Below are 22,927 nucleotides of genomic sequence, written 5' to 3'. Positions count from 1 at the left end.
TTTCAACACTGATCTCTGAGTAAAACTGCACTCTGTGACCCAGAGTTCACAAACTCACGATAAGCATTTGGCTCCCTGTCAGTTCACAAGAATGAATTGGAATCAAACTGTCCATAGCTCAAGGTAATTTGAATCAGTATTTCCATCTGAAGACAGACAGAAATGACATGTACAGCAAATTCTGTTACTGACAAGACCAGTAATTCAAAAATAACTTCTCACTTGTCTGTTTAATGGGATAGCTCATTTAAAAATGGCTGCTGGTTGCTGGCACCCATTGATTTCCATAGTTGAAAAACTGCTATGGAAGTCAATGGGTGCCAGCTATATCAGTATTTTTAAAAAGATCTTTTTTGTGTTCAATAGGAGAAAGAAACTCAAATGAGGGGTGAGTAACTGATTGCAGAATCTTCATTTTTGGGTGAACTATTCCTTGAAAGTGTCCATAAATGCCCTATTCATGTTGCTGGCTCAAAAAGGAAGACCTTATGTTATGTTAGATCATTCTGCAAAATGTATTCTTCATGATGGGCAATAAAGCATGAGTTAATTTTTTAATATAATGATGATATAAATTGTTGCGCTCGCAGGAATCCAGCTGCAACATTTTTTGGCATCTCTCTTTTATAGAGCATGATTTGCTCACAATAGCAGCAGTCAGTACACAAAGAGCTCAATGAACGAATGCTGAGAGCGCTGAATCACAAATCAGATTTCCTCTGTGGATATTGAGTAATAGTGCTGGCCACGAGCGATTCTGCAACGGAGTCAGACGAAAGCTTTGTTCACACAGCCGGCACAAATCTAATTTCTGTCGTGCATTCAATTCAAACCTCATTATTTATAGTCTGAACAGCAGAAAAACACATGGAATCTGATTTTTACAGAGTTTGCTGTGCAATACTGTATTGATTTATCAAATGTCATTACTTTCTTCCAAAGATTTCACCAATTCATGTAGCTTAAATGACTCCATGTTCAGCTTTAACCTTAAGGCCGGGACTCACAGAGACAACAGTCCACTCTTAGCCAACATCCGAATGTCATTGAGCCTCAGCCAGCTAAGTTTTTGTGATGTTTTGCATTATTGGGACAAGACGGACCCCATTGGGAAGTTTTTGATCAATTTGGCTTGTTGACGTTCATCTGTGAGAGATACATCTTTGATTGCCTTTTCTGATTGGATTTCACTTTTTTGAATGGTACATATGCACTATTTTCACCTGCTGATATTCAGGTCATGCATTTCTATGTTTTTTAGTTTGAAAAAAATTTAACACATGGTGCTCTAGGGCCCTAATAATATGTTATGTGATTTTGAAACTTGACTTATAATACAAATAATGATGTGCATTTGTTTGATCAAAAGTTCACTGTAATTGTCAAAATATTGTGAACTATTATATGTTTTCTTATTTTTTTTATTTATTTGCCAAATAACGCAAATACATACACGATCCTCCAGAAATCATTGTGAAATGTTGCTTATCTTAAAAAGAAATTTTACAATTAAGAATAATTTTATTCGGCAATGAGGCATACAGTGCATCCGGAAAGTATTTATAGCGCTTCACTTTTTCCACATTTTTTAAAGTTACAGTCTTATTCCAAAATTATTTTTGTTTCATTTATTTTCTCAATTCAACACACAATACCCCTTAATGACAATGTGAAAAAAGAGTTTTTGAAATTGTTGCAAATGTATTAAAAATAAAAAACCTGAAAAATCACAGCTTTTGCTCAAAACTTTGTTGATGCACCTTTGGCAGCAGTTACAGTCTCGAGTCTTTTGTGAGTATGATTCCACAAGCTTGGCACACCTGTCTTTGGGAATTTTTGCCCATTCCTCTTTGCAGTACCTCTCAAGCTCTATCAGGTTGGATGGAAAGCGACGATGTACAGCCATATTCAGATCTCTCCAGAGATGTTTAATAGGATTTAGGTCTGGGCTCTGGCTGGTATTCTCAAGGACATTTACCGAGTTGTTGTGAAGCCACTCCATTGATATTTTGGCGGTGTGCTTTGGGTCATTGTCCTGCTAGAAGATGAACCGCTGCCCCAGTCTGAGGTCAAGAGCACTCTGAAGCAGGTTGTCATTCAGGATGGCTGTGCACGTTGCATTCATCTTTCCCTCTATTCTGACTAGTCTTTCAGTTCCTGCTGCTGAAAAACATCCCCACAGTATGATGCTGCCGTGGGGATTGTTTTAGCCTGGCATTTTAGTAAATTATAGTCTCATCAGACCAGAGAATTTTGTGTCTTATGGTCTGAGATCCTTCAAATACCTTTTGGCAAATTCCAGAAACAGAGTGGCTTTCGTCTGGCCACTCGACCATACAGGCCTGATTGGTGTATTGCTGAACAGAATGTTGTCCTTCTATAATGTTCTTCTCTTTCCACAGAAGAACGCTGGAGCTCAGACAGAGTGACCATCATGTTATTGATCACCTCCCTGACTAAGGCCCTTCTCCCCCGATCACTCAGCTTAGATGGCCGCCAGCTCTAGGATTAGTCCTGGTTCCAAACATCTTCCACTTACAGATGATGGAAGTCACTGTGCTTATTGGAACTTTTAGAGCAGCAACAATTTTTCTGTAACCTTCCCCAGCCTTGTGCCTCGACAATCCTGTCTCGGAGGTCTACAGACAATTCCTTTGTCGTCATGCTTGGTTTGTGGTTTGACATGCACTGTCAACCCTGGGACCTTATATAGACAGGTGTATGCCTTTTCAAATCATGTCCAATCAGCTGAATTTACCACATGTGAACGCCAATTAAGCTGCTAAAACTTCTGAAGAATGATCAGTGGAAACAGAATGTACCTGAGCTCAATTTAGAGCAGGATGTTCAAACTCGGTCGTAGAGGGCTGGTATCCTGTAGAGTTTAGCTCCAATCCTGATCAAACATACCTGAACCAGCTAATAAAGCTCTTGTAAAAATGTCCTTGCTCTGTTTCGGTATCAAAATAACCCCAAATGTTACCCAACCCTAAGGAGCACAGCTACTAAAGAAAGTCCTGGAAGGTAAAGGAGTTTTGGCTTTTTAGATTGGATCTGTTAAATAAAATCAAGTGACTCTTTAAATGTTTATCCTACTGAGTTGTCTGCATGTGTTTTTTTTAAATGTGCATATTTAAAATAAATGCACATCTTGGTGTTTCCATTAGTTCTTTTTATGCGATATTCCAAAACGCTCATAAAAATAGGTGGATGGAAACAAAGCTAGCAATCTTAATGAACTGTTGTTTGATAAATCCCTTAATAAGAGGACAGACATAAAAACAAAGAGAGCAAGTTAGAGTAATGCACAAATGAACTACTTTTAACAGCCAACCACACCATTTATCCCACTAGCGTGCAATTCTTGTATAAATAACCAGCTGCATAAAATCACACTCATTTGCAAGTTTTGCTGATTATGCAAGCAAATCTGTAATTACTCCACTTTTCTAAATGCTCTTTCTCTTCGTGGCTTCTAGTTTTTTTCCAACAATGAATGTGAGCTCTTTCATGGCATTTGTGTATTATTCAATCAGGCCTCCATATGCAGTCATTTAGGAGCCATTGAGTCTGATGTATTGACTGCTGGCCATTTTAGCTGCCTGTACACATTGAATAGGTCTGCTGGACACTGAATGCATTTATAATGGGCCTATGGGTGTGTGGACAAAGACACTCGCTCTGTCTCTATTGCCTATATCTTTGCAATTACAACATTACAGTAATAATGTTAGCAGCTCCAAGCGTGGAAACACACTGGGGGAGAGAGCAGTTACAGGATGTAAATGGTCATTTCAGCACTTCAGTAAAGATTGGGCTTAGAATTGAATTACACACACTGAGGATGTTGTTTATTAGTCAGGGATATAATTGTTTTAACACCCAGTTCACTAATAAACTGACTCTTAAATATGCTCTAATCTTCATAATTTTGGCAATTTTGTTGAACTTTTATTTAGCCGTGATACATGAAATTAAAAAGAAGTTTTCTAATAAATTGTTTTGCTATTTATGGGTGAACCTTAAAACTTGAGCTATGGCTACTGAAAATTTAGCTTTTGCTTCACAGTAATAAATGATATTTTATGAAATATTAAAATATAAAGCAGTTATTTACAAACAGCAACAGGATTTATTAAATATTATTATTCTGTGTTGATCAAATAAATGCAATCTTGTTGAGGACAACAACTTATAACAGAGGTGTAACCAAACATTTGTATGATTTGTATGTCCAATTATGAAAACATGCCCAATTATTATATCTTCTTTTGGATCATCATTTAATTTTTATTTTTGGTATTTACCAACTCCTCTAAAATGTACATCAATTTGCTTCTGCCTGCTTGCTACTGGTATTCATTTTGAGAATACATTTTCTTAATATTATTTATATTATGCTTTTAAACAGTATGTACATTTAATCACAATATTAATAGCCGTCTTGTGGAATTGTAATTATTTATCAAGAAGTGCAGGCTTGGGTTAAGAATTTGAGAACTCTTGTCAGGGTGAAGATTTTCAAAAGTGCCAGGATCTCTCTCTCTCTCTCTCTCTCTTTTTTTTTTTTTTTTTTTTTAAATGGACAAAATTGTTTCTTTTCAAAAATACCTGTGTACTTGTGGACATGGCCTTAGATGAACTCAACTATATTAAAACACATTAGGGCACAAAACGTGTTTGGTGCAATTTGTTGTAATTTTCACACCAGCGCAACCCTAACTTTTACGTTTTGAGCCACTTTGTTTAAATAGCAAATCCATTTGCACCACTTTGTGCACTTATGAGCGTGCTGGTTTAAAATAGAGTTGTGTTAAGGCGCATTGTTGGCATGTTGCTATTTTGAAGTGATATTTGAACTGAAATAAACCTTGCCATTGACCAACTTAAAGCAGGTCTAAAGTCCAGCGCAGAGCACATTAGTTATGCGCCTATGTGAGTTTAATGGTTTCACATTACTTAATTGACACAGAATGTACAGCAATACACAAATATCTTTACATATGACAAAAATCTAAGGATTAAAATGTTACAAAAATTATTATTTTCTACCTAAATATTAAAACCACTGCCTCCATGCCTACTTTACATTAGGGGGCTTTTTCTGTTTATTCATGACAATTTGCATTTGTAATGTTATTATTATTAGCAGTATTATTTGTTAAATGCATAATTATATTTGTTTTAATAAAAACAAGCTTAGGCTTGTCCACCTGTCACGTTTTGGAGACGTATGCATCACCATATGGGGCATAAGTATGGGACGTGTGTTTGGATATAACTCTTAAAATGGAATAAACTGGTGTGTTTATGATCTAACACTTCGTTATTATTGTTCATTTATTCATTTGCTGGAAACTAGAACTGAATTTAGAAATAGTTTTGAAACAAATCTTCACCCTTAACGAACGTTAAATATGTAGGTAAATATATTTCTTCAGTGGAGTGCATACAAATGTGTTTCCTTATCCACAAAATGAAAGAAGTAAAGAGTAAAACTAAAGAGAAAGAGAAAGTAAAGAGGCCGAATAAAGTAGGCTCGTTCTTTATCCTCGCGCTGCAGATGGTCTGTTTAACTGTTTTCTCGTTAGTGAAGCGTTCAGTTTTTCCTCTTACAAAGTGCACCATGTAAATAGCAAATGCGCCATTGCGCTCTTGATGGGAATGTGAAACAATTGGTTTAAAGCATGTTATTCTCAAATCTCACCCATAACTCATGAAGAATAAGCACAACCCTGTTTGACTATGAGCTGGGGCGCAAACCATATTAGTAAGTGGATGCATACACGCACTTAATGCTTTTTGCCTTTAAATTGCACTTTAAGCTGAAAACATCTTGCAAAATAACTAGTAAAATATTATGTACTGTGATCAGAGCAAAGAGAACAGGCATTAGTTATTAAAACTATGTTAAAAATGTGTTGAAATAAAAAAATTTTTCCAAATAATTGTAGGAGTGCAGATTTAATCAGTAAAAAAGCAAAACATTTGCTGCAGTTATTTACTGTAGCGAGTAAGTGTTTGGGATTAGTGATTGTGGGAGTAGTTTGTGCGTAAGTGACATTCAGTGTGGGTCACCGTAGAAAGGAGATGCATGGAAAATGTCCCGACACAGTGTTTTTTTTTTTTTTGCTCCACAGTAAGCGAGAGACAGAGAGAGCATGAGCTGACTAAAGCAAAAGTGCAGAAACACACATGCAGCCTCGATTCTGCTGACACTTCGGCTTCTGGGATGTTGGTTGCTCTGACAAAAAAAAAAAAAAAAACAGTAATGAGTAAACTGCATCTCTATAGACACAGACGCTGGTGCAGAGAATGACCTCTGAATGCTTGCTCCATGTAGCTCTATAAATTCACAACAAGTTCACGCTTTCTTTGCACATTTTCTTCGTATGGAAGATATAGTGTGTTGTTAAAGTGCGGCATTGCTTCCTCAAGCAGCTGCATTTAAGCGTCCTTGATTAAAGGCCTCTAATTTTTCCCATTTAAAAATATTTCAGGATCTTGTTAATGGAAAAGCAAGCCAGCCTCAGGGGACTGCAGTGTGTTTATGTGAGTGTGTGTGTGTGGGGTGATAGAGTTCAGGTGTGTGTTTAATGTATATGAATGTGTATAGTGTGTGTGTGTGTGTGTGTGTGTGTGTGTGTGTGTGTGTGTGTGTGTTTGGAGTCTCTTAGATCAGTGGTAGGGGAAGGGCTGAACTTTTGAACTGACTCCCTTTAAATTACTTATAAAGACCTTTAGATTTTTGAGCAAACAAAAACAAATGGATGTTTCAATTCTGAATCTTCTGTTCTGAGGACACTTTCAAATTTCTGGATTCCGTTTCATTCTTTCATGTACATTTTAATTAACACACAGTCATTTAGCAGATGCTTTTTGTAAAGCAATATATAAATGAGGATAATAAAAGTCACCAGAGAGCATCTATAAAAAAAAATCCATGAAAAGTCTACGTTGGTTTAGCTCCTTTCTTTCTTTCTTTCTTTCTTTCTTTCTTTCTTTCTTTCTTTCTTTCTTTCTTTCTTTCTTTCTTTCTTTCTTTCTTTCTTTCTTTCTTTCTATCTTTCTTTCTTTCTTTCTTTCTTTCTGCAGTATGTAAGTTTTCTGTTCATAATATTTATATTATTTGCTAATTAATAAACTCATGTGGAACTCTGAATCTGCATCTAATTTCAGAGGCTGCTACTGTCCACGGAAGGTTGCATTTCGGTCATGGGCGCATGCTTTGAGAGCCTATATAATATAATTGGCTAAATTGGCATTGAGCAGTTAAAAGAACCAAAACAAAGACACCAGTTCCGGCACATAAAAGACATATTTATTATTATTATTATTATTATTATTATTATTATTATTATTATTATTATTATTATTATTATTATTATTATTATGATTATTATTATTTGGGTAGACTTTCAGTATCTTGAACCATAAGGGGTTCACACAGGGGTTCAGCGTCAACGCTTGACAAAGAGCGTGTCTGAAGGTGGGGCTGACGTGATCATCATAGCAGCGTCAGCCAACAAAATTAGTCAGCAACAGGCCACTGTCTCAGCTGGTTTATTTGCACACAACGATCTGATTGGCTGACGCTTCCAACGGTTCTTGAAAAGTTGAGCAAGTCCCAACTTTTGCACCGACGAACACCACTGATGCGGCGCTGACAACTTTGCGCAGTTTGGCAACGCCTGACATCACCCATTCAAAGTGAATGGGTTGCATTGAAGCTGATGCCTTGTGTGAATGGGGCGTAAAGCATCTAAATGCTTTTGGTTTTTCAAATTAAGTGTTACAAGCTTATTTTTGCTTAAAGTTTACATGAAGCTTATACTTTTCTATATTATATTATATTATATTTTACCATATTATATTATATTATATTATATTATATTATATTATATTATATTATATTATATTATATTATATTATATTATATTATATTATATTATATTATATTATAAATCTAAAAACGAAATTGTCTTAATTTTCCCTGCATCAAAGTAAATCATATAATGATTATAGGTAACATGAACAAAACAAAATTACATTGCAATTTAATTCAATTACAAATATGTTTGTGACAATTAATTATAAGTGCTAAATTCATGATCTTGACAGGTTTAGTTTCTCTTCTTCTCTCTTTTTTAGTATCTAGGCAGAATAATTTTAAGAGATTTGAAGAGTTCTTGTTTTGTGCTTTAGGGTCACTAAAGCAAGGCTTACGGGGGTCAGTCTCAATGTCAGCATGTCAAAAGGGTGTGCTATTAAAATACTTCCCCTCCTCGAGTGAAAGAGACATAATCTAGTGAGCGATTAGCCTATCCTCTATTTACACAGACACAGGCTAACCTGTCTGCTTTGACAGATATGTGCTGATATCCATCAAGAGCATGTCTGACCACCACCACACCTCTCCACCATTCACAGGAAGTTTAGCTTAATCTGCATCTGCCTCCAGCAAAAGTTGACCCTAAGCACGCAACAACAAACACACATTTCCAGATGCTGTCAACAGTGCTGTAGCATTATTGAAATTTATTATTAAAAACAAAACAAAATCACTTTTTCACATATATCTCCTTTCACTCACTTAACATGATCTCACGTTCAGTGGTGTACCAATGATGTAACAAACTGCTCAACTTTTAAAGTGATCCACAGTTGATAAAAATTAAACATAATGAAAAGGGTTCTAAACAGTACCAAATTATAAAATTAGCAAAATCCTTTTAGGCACAAAATGTACTTTTTACATCACATAAAGTGCTATATACCTTAAAATATTTATAATAGTTTTGTTAATAATATTAGTTTAAAGCGTTTTCATTTTATAAATAATTTATATTTTTTACATTAGTTTTATAATATATATATATATATATATATATATATATATATATATATATATATATATATATATATATATATATATATATATATATATATACTTCCCTAATATTAATAATATTAATATCTGTGGTTTGTTGTTATCTGTAATTGTTTTGTGTGTTTTTTTTTATTATCTCGTTTTGTGTTTTTTTTCTTTTAGTCTTTATTAATGTTTAAAAAAACAAAACATTAAATTGTTTTTGATTTAAATCCTATTCTGTGCATTTATATTCATTTTGTTATTGTGATTCGAATTCCGGGAAACTTTAATTTCGAACTAACCCAAAAATATTTAAAAGTTAAAAATTTTAAGAACGATAATGAATAACTATTTTGTAATACAGTTAATGTTATATAGACAGCAGAAAACTTAATATGTTGGCTAATATTTAAAAATGATTAATTATTTATTATTGTCTTTCATGGATAAATCACCTTTAGTTAATAAAAGACAAAAATTCTTGGTGCTAATTTCCATGCAGCGTAAATACAGCGTAAAAATTTACCCCTAAGAAATGGGACACCATTGTGTATTTACACAGTGACCATATTTATCTATGTAAACACATAAAAACAACATTAAAATTATAGCAGACACTGTAAAAAGCTCATTCCCAGCCACTAGACTTTTCTGACAGGGGATTCCAGTGTCAAAATGTTGTGGGACTGCTATACAGGAGTTATTATCAGGGATTATAGATTTTTAGATTTAGCGTTTTTTTTTTATTGTAGCGTTGTTGTTTTTTTAAGTATGTGGTTATGAATATATTAAAACATGTTTGTTTGTTGTAAAAATTCATAATAACAACAAAAAATACTAATTTGTGCTTCTCCTGACTTTCATGTGTAGCCATGCTGGTGTATAATAGGAAATTTTCTTAACCCCTTGGTTTCGAGTGTGGTCCTGAAAAATCTTCGTTTGAAGAGGTATCAAGCCCTTCCCCTGAGCCCTACACCTTCAAGCTAGAAAGAATTGGGACACCCCTACCCCTTTAAGTGAACAAGCAAAACAAGGGGTAGGGGTAAGGGAAGGGCTAAAGCCTGGTTTATACTTCTGTGTTAAGTTACCGGCGTAACCCACGGCGCATGCAACGCGTGTAGCTGTGCATTTATACTTCTGCGCGCTGTCTCTGTTGGTCTGCATTAACACTTCCGAAACACTAGTTGGCAGTGAGGTGTAAATGTTCCTCTGTGTCGAGTTTCTTCGCTGCTATTTTGCTTTTCCTGAACAATTCCGGGATATACAAGTGACTCAAACTCACTCATTTTGAGGCAGGAACCGGCGAACGTGCAACAACTTTAACTATGAGGTAAACACAAAACAAAACTTTCCATCTAGAGCTCCTTCACGGGACTCCACACCTGTAAACAATCGCTCCATCAGGCTTGCACCATTCACGCGGCTCTCGGTCCCGCCCAGACTCGTCAGCGCTACCAAGCCGACCAATCACAGAGCTTGTGCTACGCGTTGTTGCGACATGTAGTTACATTTTTTGAGAGGTGCACGTCAGCGACGCCGACAGCCACGGCGAAGGGCTATGCGTCAGCGCCGTAGCATACACCGGCGTTTGACGCAGAAGTGCAAATCAGCCTTAAGGAATGGGCCTACATGTGCAATGATTCAGTGGATTTTTATCTTTCAGCTGTTGTGCACATACAATGTATATACTGTATATACTCTGTGTGTGCATATATATATATATATATATATATATATATATATATATATATATATATATATATATATATATATATAGAGTGTGTGTGTGTGTGTGTGTGTGTGTGTGTGTGTGTGTGTGTGTGTGTGTATGTAAATAAGGATTGCCGCAAATTTTAAGAAAAGTCACAGCAAAATCTGTCATTTTAGGCCATAAAATTCAGAAAAATAAAATTAAAGTCATCTGCTGCTTGTAGTTTCATCGATTATGATATTTTAAACCTGCTCATTAGTTCATTCATTTATTTCATTTTTTAATTATTTAGTTTATTCAATCATTTTCTTTTCGGCTTAGTCCCTTTTGTTAATCTGGGGTCTTCACAGCGGCATGAACCTCCGAATTATTCAGCACAGGCAGCTGATGCCCTTCCAGCCGCAACCCAATACTGGGAAACACCCATACACTCTTGCATTCCCAAACAATTCACATATAGCGCATGTCCGTGGGGGAAACAGGAGCACCCGGAGGAAACCCACGCGAACACGGGAAGAACATGCAAACACACAGAAATGCCAACAGTGAATATTACACCCATGGTATATGGATTTTAATATTTGTTAAGTTATCGTATGGAAGTTGTACATTCCAGTATGGTACCAACACTCCTCCAGACAGTGTGAATGAGCGGAGACAGACTTCGGCCCGGCTGCCAGTTCGTATTGTTCATGGCCAACTGTCATGTGGCATCTGGTAAGAGTGAATCTGGCACTGATCGGAGCTGATCAAATGAGCTGAGCAGAATCAGCCCATCTGCAGTGCTTGTGTCTCTGATAAAGCTCCATCATCAAACCAGTGATGGCGACTGTGTGTGGCATTGGCTTCGGTTATGGAGACAGTGACATGTCGAGAGAAACAAAAGCAGAGACTGAAAGAAAGCTGGACACTGTCAGATCACAGCTCACATCACAGGCTGATGTCTCTCTCCCTCTCTCTCACACACATTCGCAGATAATGTTTACAAGATTTAAGAATATACAAATCTGATTTATATTTACACTGTGTGAATAAAGTGATGAGAGGTTTTTTTTAACAGTAAAAGATTTTTAAAACCTTAATCTACAAGGTACGAGTTAGGAAATTAGAGATAGAGTTCAGAAGTTTCCTTTTGGTTGAGTTTAAAGTAAATTTTAGTTACATTTTTATTTGAAGTTTAAGGTGATTTAGAGTTTGGACTGTCAAGACCAAAATGTATGTACAGTTAAACTTCTTTTGTACTTTTGTATTTTCTTTTGTTATTTTTGAAAATAGATTTTGATTATACATATTTAATTATTTACTTATTTATTTATTACTTCTTTTAAAGTGTTTATTTTAATTAAAGTGGTTTATATTAGTAATAGAATATAACTTGATTGATTGAATTAATTTATGATAGATTTTTATTCAATCTTTTTATTATTATCATTATTATTACAATTATTATATTTATTATTATTATTTTTATTATTATTATTATTATTATCATCATCATATTATATATATATATATATATATATATATATATATATATATATATATATATATATATATATATATATATATATATATATATATATATATTTATATTTATTATTATTACATTTTATCTATACAAATTATAATCAGTGAAAGGGACACTATTTATTTATTTATTTAATATTCCTTTATTTATTTCAAATAAAAGGGGTTATTATTGGTTAATATTGGTAATAGAATAGAACTTTTGATTGATTTAATTTATTTATAATTAATTTTTATTTAATCTTTTTATTTATTTATTATTATTATTACTATTATTATTTGTGGTCACGCAGTGGCGCAGTGGGTAGCTGGTTCACCTCAGTAAGAAGCTTGTTCAAGCTCGTTTTTTTTTGCCGAGTTTGCATGTTCTCCCCGTGTTCGTGTGGGTTTCCTCCAGGTGCTCTGGTTTCCCACACAACTTCATAGACATATGTGTGGTATGGGTGAATTGAGTCAGCTAAATTGTCTGTAGTGTTTGTGTGTGAATGAGTGTGTGTGTGGATGTTACCCAGTGATGTGTTGCAACAGAAAGGACATCCGCTGTGTAAAATGTGCTGGATAAGTTGGCGGTTCATTCCGCTGTGGCAACCCTGGATTAATAACGGGACTAAGCCAAAAAGAAAATGAACAAACATAATTATTATTAGTATTATTGTTCTGTATATATTTTTGTATTCATTTCATTTTATGTATGCACATTTAAAATCATTGAAAGAGGCACAATTAATTAACTAATTTATTAATTTATTATTCCTTTAATTTGTTTATTTTAAATAAAAGTAGTTAATATTGGTAATAGAAATAACTTAATTTGAGTGCTTTATATTTTATCCTTTTATTTATTTATTACTATTATTAATAATAATTACATTTTATCTATTACAAATGTATAATCAGTGAAAGGAACACTATTTTTATTTTTTTATTTATGTTAATTTGCTTATCTAAAAATATAAATCTTATCTTAAAATATCTTCCTATATTACAAAATTGATCTTGTGCAGCTTATCAATATTTCTGCAAGAAACAAAACAAAAATGAAATTGTGGCCATGATGAGATCCTTATTCCAGATAATGCAGTGTGTGCAAAATGTAGTCTTGAGCATTTTGCAAGACTACATTTTGACTAGTTCTCTTTAAAGTTTAAGTTTTCCTTCATAAATTGCAGTATGTAGTGTAAAATGAGCTTAAACCTATTTTTATTTGATTTTGGTTTTATGATCGCCCTCACAACATTGACTTTTCTCTAACATTCACTTCCTCGCATGACTGTTCTTTCTTATTCTTTCACTTGAATCTTAACCTTTCTCTAGACGTGGATGTGTGTGTGTGTGTGTGTGTGGGTGTGTGTGTTCATATGTAAGTGTGTGTGTCTGTGTGAGGTTGACTGCGCTGTTTCTCCAGCAGTGGAGTTTTGGAGGACTCCTGCAGTCTGGAAGAAAGCAGCTTATGGCCCTCTGATCTGTCAAGCAGAAAGACAGACACGGGCACAGATAGAGGAACTGAGAGGTGGGAGAGAAAAAGCACGAGATAAAAAGAGGGATGAGAAAGATACAGTGTGAATGACAGTGAGAAAGCGAGACGAGGAGAAGGGGGCTCGGGAGGAGAGGCGGCACAGGGGGAGGCACCACCCTGTGGATTGAGACGTATCCCACATTGCCCCTCTCCGTGGTGGCGCAGCAGGCAGGGCGCGCGGGCCGTGGTGTGCGCTGGTGTGAAGTTGACGTGGTGCTGGCCCTGGCACAAAGGAGCCGCAGAGGAGGGCGCCAGGCGCTGTGTGGCAGGGTTGCCCAGATACGGCCACTCAGGGTTGGCATGTTGTTTTTGTGTCTGTGATGCGCTTCCAGGCCGACACACAAACACACACGCACACGCACACACCAAGTCAGAGAAGGCACGCTCAGATTTGCATCTTCAATACTTTTTGATGTTTTGTGCCAATTACATTATGCACTACTTTACAGTCGCCTATTCGTGAGGTGTGTATTCTCAGTGTGTTTCATGATTCTAGATGTGTTTTTCTGAATGTTTTATTTGAATAGTTACACAAAACTGTTTTACATCTATATCTGTTTTGTGTAAAGCGCTTTGTGAATTAAGTTTTAAAGGTTCTGTAAAAGAAATGATTATTATTACTTTATGAAACAGCTTACAGTGGGGTTTGTGTTGAATATATTTACAGTGTTAAGAAAAATTACTTTGAAAAGTTATATATTACATTATTATATAAGATAATATTGTATTATCTCGAGTCCTTTAAAAAAAATAAAAGTTGAAAAACTTTGAAAAAATTGAATTTTTTTCAATTATTTCATAAAATGATGTTTAACAGCATGAAATTTTCACAGTATGTCTGATAATATTTTCTTTATTCTGGAGAAAGTCTAATTTTTTTTAATTCAACAAGAATAAAAGCAGTTTTAAATGTTTTATAAATCATTTTATGGTCAAAATTATTATCATTATCAAACTATCATTTTTTTGATAGTCTACAGAAAAAAAACATCGTTAAACAATAACTTGCCTAATTACCCTAATCTGCCTAGTTAACCTGATTAACCTAGTTAAGCCTTTAAATGTCACTTGAAGCTGTATAGAAGTGTCTTGAAAAATATCTAGTCAAATATTATTTACTGTCATCATGGCAAAGATGAAATAAATCAGTTATTAAAAATGAGTTATTAAAACGTGTTGGAAAAATCTTCTTTCCGTTAAACAGAAATTGGGGAAAAAATAAACACAGGGGCTAATAAATCTGACTTCAACTGTAATTTCATTATTTGGTTACTTTTTATTGAAAGTAATCTGTGTTTTGTGTTGTTTGTGTTGTTTCATCTTGGCTGCTTTCCCAACACTTAATGAAATATTGATGTCTGATTATGAAAAACTTAATTTAGAATATTTTTCTGTGCGTTCTAATTGTGAATTTGAACGATTCATATTTTATTTTGATCTTCCTTTAACCATTGTTTTAGTACTTAAAAAATAAGTACGTAAAAAAGTACGTAAAAATGAAGAATGCTTTGAACCTCTCTGAAACACTAAAAATATATATGTTGCTAATCGAAATTTTTAAGTTGAGCCAATTTAACTTTACAAGTAATTTTACCTTGCCTCAATTAAGCTGACATAAAACTTCAGGTTAAAATTTGTTAAACTTAAAAATAAGTTTAAGTCTGAATACATTTCTAAATAAAGTTAAATTAAAAACAAAAATTGTCATGACTTTTTATTGTGTAATTTTAACAGTGCGTAAAGTGTTTTAATTCACTGAAAATAACCTTTTCATAATAGTCATACACTAAACAAATGATTTCTGCAAATTTGTTGCAAATAATATATATTTATTGAATTCAACAAATTAAATTTAGTAATGTTCAACTTAATTTGTTTGTTTAAATTCAACCCAAATAAATTGTTTACAACCACTTGCCTTAAAAAAAAGTAAATCCAAGGAATCATCTTTCAATCTTTTTTTTCTCTAATTCATTTGTTCAATGTACACTGTAAAAAATGCTGGGTTCCACAAAATCCCTTTATGTTGTCCCAACATGAAACGATTGAGTTAACTTTAATTTTTATTTTTAACTTTTTTTTTTTTTTTTACAATTTTAGGTTGATTGAACATAAATCACAGCAGCATAAAATACTTTTTTAATGTAGGACAATGCTAGCCACTTAATTTGATTTTGGGAAGGAACCATTTCATAAGACATCTGATCAGTAATCAGGGCTCTGCTCATGTACTATGTTTTCGATTCACTAAAAATAATCTTTTTCATTACATTTGTCGATTTAGTAATCAGTTAGACTATGCTGAGATCTTTTTTTTTTTTTTTTGATACACCAGAAAGAATTTTAATTAACTTCAATAATAATTTTGACATTATTGAAGCCTTGGTGTTGGTTTACTTCAAAACATTTCATAAGAATAATTTGATCAGATGATAGTTGTTCGGACTTTGGTCCCTTAGTATGTTTTTGAACTTTGGTCCCTTAGTATGTTTTGATTCATTAAAAGGAAGTGATTCATTAGAGAGATCTGATTGGGAGTCATTTGAATTTGCTGTTCAGTGTTTGGACTCTTTCCAAATATAAGAGTTACGCATTTAATAATTGCTTAGACTTGTTGAAGTGTAGTGTTTTTGATTCAGCATAAAAGAGTGATTAACCAAAACATGCGCAAAGTGTCCTCAATAAGTTCAAGAATCTTCTGAACCTCCCCAAGCCTTTGTGTGTTTTTGATTCCCTAAAAAGAATCATTTACGTTGTATTGTATGTTTTTGATCTATTTCTGACTCTTAATCGTTTTTGATACCGCTGTAGGTTGAAAATAAAACAAAAACATGAAATCTTGTTCACAATTTATGACATCACAACCAGTAAATCTACTCCCAACCACTTTTTTTAAACACCCCCTTATGCGTTTTTTTTTTTTTTTTTTTTTGCATGCTCTGTGTTATAGTCTGTATGTGTTTTGCATTAAAGTCCCATCAGACGAGATTGCTTATGCGGTCAGAATGATTAGTCTTCTGCGAGTGCGTCTGAGGCCCAAAATCTCATCTGTCACTCAGCAATGAGAAAGACATTCTTGCTACAATCTCCTTTCCCTGCATCTCTTTCTCTTTATTAAACCATTGCCCAGTGTAATCAGTGCATTGGTGCTGTCTGTTGACCTGATGTGTAATGATTTCAATCCAAAGCTTGGGGAGATAAAAGGCATTGCTAGGGAAAAAGAAAAAAAAAATCAGACCCCCATCAAATTCAGCCCTATTTCCTGATGCCACAGACGGAGGGCTCTGAAACGGCTGGCTGATTGGCGACGGCGCTTTGAACGGTGCTGTGTGAAAGAGGTTCCCCTTACTCAACGTAACATGATCTGTATTCTGGGCTTCAGACTGACACACGCCGGATCAAAATAGACGAGGGAGAAAGCACAAAACTCACTCGCATAAACACACAGGCAAACTCATCCACAGACAAGAGTGCTCAAAACGCATACAGACACAAATGGATACCTATGCGTATAGGTATGCAGCTCTCGTTTCTAGGAAGTCAGTCATCATTTGGGCTACTCACCCTCATGTTGTTCCAAACCTACTTAAAATTTTATTAAAGTGAGAGAAGATATTGTGAATATTTACAATATTGTGAGTCTTTCCAAGTCTGTTAATCTAAAACGTAATACTTCAAAACATTTTATTCATTCATTCATTCATTATCTTTTCCGCTTAGTCCCTTTATTAATCTGGGGTCACCACAGCGAATGTATTTTTTTATTTTGATCTTAAAGCAACACAAAACAATACCAAAAAAAGAAGAAGAAAAAAAGATTTTAAAACGCATCAGTTCCTCCAGTATTAAACATGGGTCCGCACTGTTACACATGTATATCTAGGCCAGTGGGCACTGGCAATATGTTGATCTTGCAAACGATGACAGGGTTATACCTTTAAACTGCTTTCCTTGGCATTTGACCAATAATTAAAAAAAGAGTTTCCAGGTGGCTTCGGAGCCAGCAAGGTTATAAGATTATGTCTAAGTTTCTCTAAATATAAAGGGTTGGAAATTCTAGAAAGCCAGGATTTAAAAAGTGGTTTTGATGCCTTTTCCATAGACAATATATATTTATATTTTTTGTTATCACCATTCCATATTGGACAGCTTTTTGAATTTGATGACTAAACCCACGAAGTGAGTCAGACCAAACAAAAACAGCGATTGCTAAATTAGTGGTGAGGTCACAAGAATAAGCCTTAAGCTGTAAAAAGTTGCTTGAAATGTCCTAAGGAGCCTTCGGCAGACTCACATTTGTTACATTTAATGGAGATGGAGGGGTAGAATTTATTAAGTTTGACTCTAAAATAATGAAGCTGATGTACTACTTTATTTTGGATTAGTTGTTGTCTTGAGTTGATACAACATGTATTTATGACTTTGATAGACTTTTTGCAGAAGAAGCTTTTAACAGACTGTGGATGATCTTTTTTCTTAAAGGTGCCATTTTTTTAAACATTGAAGGTAATGAAAATTGGACATAAATGCCCACCATGCTATGATATTTCAGAAAATTACATACATATAAGTATGTATGTAGTAAGTATAAATGCTGAGTGATGCAGATAACGAAAGGGAGCAGCGATATGCGTACACTAAAACAATGTTCAGAATTTTAAAAGACATGACATGTCGCTTCACATACAGTATGCAATGGGCTTTAAGGAGCAGTTCACAGCCAGCCATCTGTTCACAGGACGTCAGAACGCAAAATGCTTGATATTTTTAAATGTATTCAGTGCCACTACGACGAGGCATACAGTCTGTTTAACTGTTTGTTTATGTATGCAGTATGTGTCCATGCAGGCAGCTGAGCTCATTAAGAGCTCATTAATATTCACAAGCATTCCAAATATGGTCAAAATGGAACTTTTTGCAGTGGGATTTTTAGTTTAAACCATGGTCCTTGGTGATTCATAGAAGGCAATGCTACTGGAACTTTATCGTAAAAAAAAACACACAAACAATATTAATACCCATGATTCCTGGAGATATATTGAGGTTTGATTGAAGCTAAACAATTGGTCTGTGAAAGAACTTGTCTTAACCAAGCAGTCCTGAATGTATTCACTGTTTGGAGGACAAGCTTCCTGACACAAAATGATGTATGAAAGGTAAGGGTGTCACGATCCTCCAAATCCTCGATTTGATTACATTTTCGATTCTAAAGGCACGATTCGATCCGATTTTCGATTATGAATAATTAATTAATTAATGACCAAATTAATTATTTGTAGCCTACCGTTTAAACTACCTGACCTGCATGGTCTTTGTTTTACCCATAAACAAGTCATACAGTAAATGAATAAAGGCAAGTTACACACATAATTACCACCTGTCAATCACTTTTTTCTGCGGGACTCGGGAATAGGCAGTGATTTGTGTCGATATAATGGCGTCGGTAAAAAAAGACGCACAAGCGGCAGGAACCAGCCAACAGTATCTGAGGTGTTCGCTAAAATGACTAAGTACAAGTGAGTGAAAGATTGAAGCAGTCCTCTGACTGCCTAGACCTGCTGTCTCGAGCGCATGGCTGTGAGTCCGTCTGTGTCTGTGTGGTCACGTGATGTGCATTTTCAGAGGTAGAGAGGAAGGAGGGCTGCTCAGAAATGCTACATGCCACTGTGGATGTCAAATTGTTGTCGTTCTAAAATGCCATTTAAAAACAAAGACAGTGTAAACAGGGCCTGAGTGTGTACTTTTCGCGAGCGGATTGCAACGGGGGCGGGCGGAGGATCGCGATGCTGGTGTTGTCTATCGGACGAACCGTACGTAATACGTATATAGCAGAGCTTGCAAAACTGTGTTTTTTTTTATCAACAACACGAACGTTGTCAACATAACTCACTGGAAATCCAAAATGCTTACACACCGGCGACTTCATTGAAAGAGGAGAGGGTTTAAGTTCTGTCGACGGGTCTCCTGCTTCTGCAGTTTAACAAGCACTTCAACAAGGCTGTTTTTTTCCCGCTTGGCAAGCCAAGCTGACGTGACATGGGGGCGTGGCAGCATCAACGATTCTATTTTTTGATTCGATAATCGAAATTAAGCATAAATTTCGATCGATTTCGATTAAAAATCGAAATCGTGACACCCCTAATGAATGGGCACTATCTTTTGTTTAAAAACTGCTACTTTAAGTCCCAGTTCTGAATCAGATGTTAGAAATGACAAAGATCATGTCTTGAGGATCCAAAATGACTACTTAGCATATAAAAGCAGTAATGAAACACTAATTATATATGGTTTATTAGCTTAGAGGTGAACACAGTAATTTTCAGTCTTTATCTGTGGACTTGATACCTTTATTAGCCCAAAATACAACTTTTATGTGTTTCTATCTACAGGTATTGCTAACAAATTGATGCGGTTGTCTTAGTTTTCCAGTTTTTGTGGTCATTAGCCCCTTTCACACAGTGATACCGGTAAATATCCGGAAAATTTACGGAACGACTTTACCGGTATATTCAAAAAAGCGCTGTTCACACAGGCGAGGACGTTACGGAAATTTTCCGGAAAAGAGCATTCACACATCCATTCCAAAATACCGGTAAATTCTGACATCATTCACCACAAATGAGCTTTAAACGGCTGCGCTTGTATTTGTAAACATTTGACTAAATTACAAACTCTTTTGATGATCAATATTGTGAACAACTTTCGCAGGATCACTTTCGCATGTCGAGATCATAATATGTGTGTGTGCTGGCGCTCACAGGCTGTTTCATGGGCACACGCAAAGCTTGAAGGTAAACAAACAACGGCTTATCATAAGCATCTTATCGATGATTATTTGCACAGTTGGCATTAAGAAGAACATATAAACGTGATCTGACTAACTTCTAGCAGCTAAATGCGTCTGGAAAAATATTCAAAGGCTTTTATTCTCACAAACCGCGCGGACGTAAATGCGTCTGACTGTTGTGATTGGCTAAAGCAGACGTCTCACGTCAGCACGTTATAGACGTGCACGCGCTTATTCCGGAAATATTCCTTCTGCGTTCACACAGCGCAGCATTCCGGCAAATTGCCGGTAATGTTACAACTTCTCTTTCCGGAAAATAGCCAGAACGAATTTACCGGTATTTTCAAAAAGGACCTGTTCACACATACAACCTTTCCGGAAAATTGCCGGTAATTTTCCGGAAAGGTCTGTATGTGTGAAAGGGGCTATTATCTCTTCTGAGGTAAATGCGGTGCAGGATTAGATCCGTTTCAGTTGGTCTGATTTAAATAGAGATGAGATGAGATTGTAAATTTGGTTTAGGACCTGTGATCCGATCATGACCCACTTTTGGAGATATAAATCACATGCGGCCACATCACATTTGTGGTGTACATGCTAATGTGACCTGCTAAACTGATAAACTAATGCTATCCAGACAAAAGTACCGGACCACCTACAAGCCTGTCAATCAACCAATGACCTAAAACAGTTGTTTGAAACAGAAATGGTTCTGTTTCAAGCTTGACATACTGATGATAACAGATTGTCTGGCTAAAGATCTGCTTGGATGCATTTACTGGTAACTTTGCTTGTCTTTTTATTCATGCAGGATATGAGAATCATACATGAGTCAATTATCATAAGGCATTTATATCTCTCAGCATGTTTATTGATTGACTGATTGATTGGTTAAACCATTAAAATGATTTTCATAATAAAAAAAACACACTCAGAGACACAGACAGGAAGGAGGTGGATGAGCATTCATCCAAAAATAAAGGGATGAATAAATGATTAGGGGATGAAAGGCTCAGCGGAGGGAGGCGTCGTCTTTTTTTAAAGCATGCAGAGTCATTGACTCATCCAATTTCCACATTATCCAATTTCTCTATCTTCTCTGCAGTCCATGCAAAGCTATTGATTGAGTGTGTGTGCATTTAGGAAAGATGCATCCACATAATGAGAAATTTTTTTCTGATTTATTTTATATATATATATATATATATATATATATATATATATATATATATATATATATATATATATATATATATATAGTTGAAGTTAGAATTATTAGTTCCCCTGAGTTATTAGCCCCCCTGTTTATTTTTGTTCCCTGTTTTGTTTAACAAGAAGCAGGCTTTTTCAACACAATTCTAAACATAGGTTTTAATAACTCATTTCTAATAACTGATTTATTTTATCTTTGTCATGATGACAGTAAATAATATTTGACTAGATATTTTTCAAGACACTTCTACACAGCTTAAAGTGACATTTAAAGGCTTAACTAGGTTAATTAGGTTAACTAGGCAGGTTAGGGTAATTAGGCAAGTTGTTGTATAATGATGGTTTGTTCTGTAGACTATCCAAAAAAATAGTCTAAAGGGGCTAATAATTTTGTCATTAAAATAGTGTTTAAAAAATTTAAAGTGCTTTTATTCTAGTCGAAATAAAACAAATGAGACTTTCTCCAGAAGGAAATTTCCTTGCTCTGTTAAGCATTATTTGGAAAATGTTTAAAAAAATTGAAGAAAAAAAAAAAAAATCGAAGGGGGGCTAATAATTCTGACTTCAACTGTATATAAAATTAGGGATTCAAGCTTTAAATGTGGAAATCCTATTGTATTTTTAAGAATTATTATTATTATTTGTAGTAATGTTAATATTTGTATTACTACAACTACTGCTTCTGCTGATGCTACATTTATAGAACCAAATATTAAAATTAATAGTAGTACTACTAAAAATAATTGCAAATTGTATTGTGGCTATTCATATTATTATTATTGAGATTATTAATGATTAGTTTACAAATTTGTACGATAATAAGTAATTTAATAGCTAATAACATCTGTAATAATAATAATAATAATAATAATAATAATAATAGTAATAATAACAACAATCACAGCAATAATTATAATAGTGCTGCTGCTGCTGTTGTTGTTGTTATTATTATTTGTATTAATATTATTATTTGTATTACTAGTACTACCGCTTCTACTGCTGCTAAATTTATAGAAACAAATATTAAAATTAACAGTAGTACTACTAGTAATAATAACAATTACAAATTGTATTGTTGTTGTTTTGTTTTTCTTCTTACTATTATTATTATTGAGATTATTAATTTTTTATTTTTTACTATAAATAATTTAATAGTTAACACCTATAATAATAATAATAATAATAATAATAATAATAATAATAATAATAATAATAATAATAGTAATTTCCCCATGAATTCATTGTTAGAACATTAGGGCATTAGGAAAATTATTATTATTATTATTATTATTATTATTATTA

The 22,927-nt window shown here is 34.5% G+C and overlaps 1 long non-coding RNA gene across 4 annotated transcripts in view; it reads left to right on the top strand.

Moving 5' to 3' along the window:
- LOC137488668 (uncharacterized) overlaps positions 1 to 22,927 on the top strand; it is a 116,461-nt gene that overhangs the window by 70,382 nt on the left and 23,152 nt on the right. The gene's annotated exons all lie outside the window — the stretch shown is intronic.

This window comes from Danio rerio, chromosome 20, assembly GCF_049306965.1.
Source record: "Danio rerio strain Tuebingen ecotype United States chromosome 20, GRCz12tu, whole genome shotgun sequence".
Lineage (NCBI taxonomy): Eukaryota > Metazoa > Chordata > Actinopteri > Cypriniformes > Danionidae > Danio > Danio rerio.
Note: the sequence above shows the minus strand (reverse complement) of the source record. Positions and strands in the feature narration are given on the sequence as shown.